The sequence below is a fragment of the Asparagus officinalis genome, chromosome 6, assembly GCF_001876935.1.
Source record: "Asparagus officinalis chromosome 6, Aspof.V1, whole genome shotgun sequence".
NCBI classification, from domain to species: Eukaryota; Viridiplantae; Streptophyta; class Magnoliopsida; order Asparagales; family Asparagaceae; genus Asparagus; species Asparagus officinalis.
This window is the reverse complement of record NC_033799.1, coordinates 37,861,406-37,865,268: the sequence shown is the minus strand read 5'-3', so window position 1 is coordinate 37,865,268 and position 3,863 is coordinate 37,861,406. Positions and strand designations below refer to the sequence as shown.

The 3,863-nt window shown below is 34.0% G+C and overlaps 1 protein-coding gene across 7 annotated transcripts in view; it reads left to right on the top strand.

Annotated features, from left to right (window-relative positions):
• Nucleotides 1-1,736, top strand: part of LOC109844357 — a 16,164-nt gene extending 14,428 nt beyond the window's left edge. For all 7 annotated transcript variants that reach the window (XR_002248001.1, XR_002248002.1, XR_002247999.1 and 4 more), the window contains one exon: nucleotides 1,377-1,736. The gene's annotated coding sequence lies outside the window, so the exon portion shown is untranslated. The remainder of the gene's footprint in view (nucleotides 1-1,376) is intronic.

The window sequence follows — 3,863 nt, the reverse complement described above, 5'->3', positions numbered from 1 at the left end:
CTTGTTTTGATTGACTTTAGACGACATAAATGTTTGAATTAGGCTATACAAAATGTTAGAGAAAGTAATGAAAGTTTTACAATTCCAGACATGATGCAGAAAGAACATATATAAAGATAAGTATAAAGATAAGTATAGAGATATTCCATATGTGTATGTTACAGTTGTTCATGCTTGTGGATGACACGAGGCTTCTTATATTTCAAGATGTGATAATTATCTATTTCTTTGTAAGAATTTTCATCTCTCAGACTAGTAGAAAAAGCATCTCAGACATACATAACAACTCTACAAGCTTGAGCCTTGGAAGTTTAAAAAGTAAAGCCTTGAATACTATCAATTATAATCCTCTATCTTCTATTTGTGATGACTAATGCTATCGTAGTTGGGTATACAATTAAACTTTGCTAAATCGTATGTGAATAGTATCACTCTTGCAAGGATGACTATTCCTTTGATCTCAAGAGGACAAGATAGACTTTTGGACATTTTTTTAGTTGTTAAGTAGATGAAACATATTATGAAGATTCTAGGAGAAAGCTCCTCATATTTGACCTCTGGTGTTGATAATCTGAGAACACATTCACACATATCTCAGTCTTTTCCAGCCTCATTCTATAGTCTTGAGGTAAATTCTGTATTTTTTTAAAAATTAGGGATTTTTTTCCCCTTCAAAGATGGTATATGAGATTGCATCCATTCATCAAGAATATATTTGGAATAGTTTCAATGCTCTTTAAGTTTTGGTTTTTCTCATTTTAGTTTCTCATGAATTGCTTACCATTTTCAGTTTTGAGAGGAGGACCAAATGGCCTCTCTTTAACCAAAACACTAGAATGATAAAATTTTTGGTAGTTTAGAAATCAAGAAAAGAGTGATTGACCACTGATGGCTATAAGAAAATGAGAAGACAAGCTCATTTCTTCTCTTTAATGCGCAGAACAATAAAATTTTTGCTAAGCGGGTGATGAGTGGCTTTCTGGCATAGAGCCCTGTACAAGCAAATGAGATACTTTTGAACTTCTATAATTTGGTTACTTAATTAATAACTAATTTGACTAATTTGACCTTTGCTGATATTGAGTTGGGTTTGATCCTTGACTTGAGCTAATATGCAGCCCCAAAGCTAATTGCCTTAGGCTATTACCTTTAGAGCTTACTTGTTGATTGATAACATCTACGATATCTAACTATCTGTACATAGGATTACAAAGAGAGTACAAAAAGGGTTTTTCCCCCTCCTGAAACTGTTGATTAATGAAATATAACTGGTAGTTATCCAATTATATGACATGTTTCTTTTAATACAGAAGTTGTTAATGTTTTCTTTGTTTATATTGTGATGTGGGCTAATTGATGTTAAATAATGCATGTAGGACACTGACAAGTTTACTGAGCCATGAAGTCAGGATGGAGAGGAGACAAAGGAGGAGAGGACTGTGAAGAATAATAAGGGAGGATTCAAAGATAATGGTTTCTTTTAGTCAATTGTTGTGAGTGTGTTTAGTCAGTTTATTCTAGTGTGTTAGTTTGGCTTGGCTTATGGAAATAGCAAAGGCAAGGTTATATGCTATCGTTGTATATGTCATGTTTTAAATTAGGGCTTTGGGTGGATTGCATGTTAAACCCTTGTATGTCGGCAAGTCGATTCTGTAATAGGAGATTCAGTTGGTTGTTATTCTGTTTGTTTGGTCTGTGGTGTTCCATCTTGTTAATAACAGATAAATTGTTACTTCCTTTAGAATGTGAAGTACAAAAAACAGAGGGGAGCAGAGGAAATGCTATAGAATATCTCTACAAATTTTTTTTTGAATGTGAAGTACAAAAAACAGAGGGGAGCAGAGGAAATGCTATAGAATATCTCTACAAATTTTTTTTTGTTTATGCTGGTAGGAAAGAAGTTGGACATACTTGCCTTTTCTTTACGAGTTCAAGTATTGTTTAATATGTTATAATTATATTGACATTTGTATAGCTATATTCCTGGTGAGAACTGACAATGTTATATGATTATATGGACATTTGTATAGCTATATTCCTGGAGAGAATTGAGGATGCATTGATCGCTTCATGTCCGTTGGAAAAATAAATAAACCATAATGCGCTTTGAGTTAACCCACAATAATTTGCCAACACAAAACATGCACAAGATATAAAATCAAGTAGTACGCCAAAACAATCGCAAACACGGTGATATGATCACGGAGTTTGGTCTAACACTCGACCTACGTCTCCGCTCCTCACCTTGAGGAGAATCTCAACTATCTCTTCACAAAATACTAAACAATCGGTTTTTAAAGTTCACCGAAAAATTTCGATCCACACGTTGTCAATCCCACAATATCACCTTCCTCAAGTGCTTGGAATTACTACTTCTCCCTAGGCTTTTACAACCAAGTCACTCCTCTTGGAATTGAACCTGGTCTCTCACCAACTACTTCCCTAAGTGTCCTTATGTATTACAACGTGTTTACCGATAAGCTCAAGTAAATGATTTTGTTCTCTAATACAAATGAGAACACAAAAAAAAGCTCACTCAATTGTAACACTCTCACAACCCAAATATACAATATGTGAAATACTTAAGCTCAAATGGTTGTGTGTGAAAAAGAATGAGTAAATAAAATTTAAACTTAAGTAAATCTAGCTTGTATGTATATATACAAAACAAAATGAAGATTAAGCTAGAGAATGAGTTTAGAAAACTTCTCCAAAGAAAACAAAGAGATGTAGATGAATATTTTAGGTTGAACGCCTCAAAACCGAAATTAAGATCTTCTCTTTGTGAAACTTTCTTCACATAAACAAATACACCAAAACTTGGAAATAAACTGGTGTAAACTCTCTTTAAAGTACTCTTGTCAAAACTCTTTTTCAAAATCAAATGTTGAGGGCTATTTATAGCCTCTCAAACAAACCAGCCAAAACTAGTTGTTATGCAGAAAAAACACTGATCAATCGACTGGTGAAGAAAATCGGTAAACTAATGTTGTAACGGAACAATCATCGGTTGACTGATAAGAAAAAATGGTTGACTAATAAGAGGTGATTAGTTGACCGATGAGTCATGGTCGGTCATTGATTCGTCTACAAAAGCAGACGCTGGAAAAATCACACTGGTCAGTCGACCGGTGGACATGGGTCGGTCGACTGATAATGTGCACAACACATATTTGTGCTGAAAACCTGGTTTTCTAAAATCAATTAAAAATATTAAATCAACTCTAAAAATAGTAAAACTTGGGGAAATACTTATACACATAAAAATAAACATGTTAGAGAAGAAATTTTTAAAATATCATTTCTCATTTGTGAAAACTTACTATTTTATAATATGTTCAAAATACGTGTTTGTTAAACACTTGATTTTGATGAAATTTCTTCAAATAAGTTTTGAGATACTTTTAAATGGATTAATAGACTTTAGAAAAGATATAAAATATTAGCGTTAAGTCAATAATCCAAAAACATAACATTTTCTCAAAAATGTGTACGTGCATGAATTTGAGCTATAAGTATAAACACATAGAGTACACAACTAAACTTAAAAGGGAAAAAATGCTTTCAGCGCCCAAAACACAAGAAAACGTGCTCCCCCAAGACTTTTTCAACGGATACTTTGCCCCCAAAATCACCCGCGATTTTCTTCCAGCCCCCAAAACAAATCCCTAGGCGTAACTCCGTTTAAACCCCTCTTAAAATGCCCAAAATACCCTTCGCAGCCTGTGTTCGTCGCCCTCTCACGTCGGAAACATGACGTTTCGACTGTAGGCATTAAATGGTGATTAGAATGCCTTTTTAGGGGGGGAAATTCCCATTTCCCTCCAAAATTATCACAAGATATATTCCCCTTCCAGTCGTAA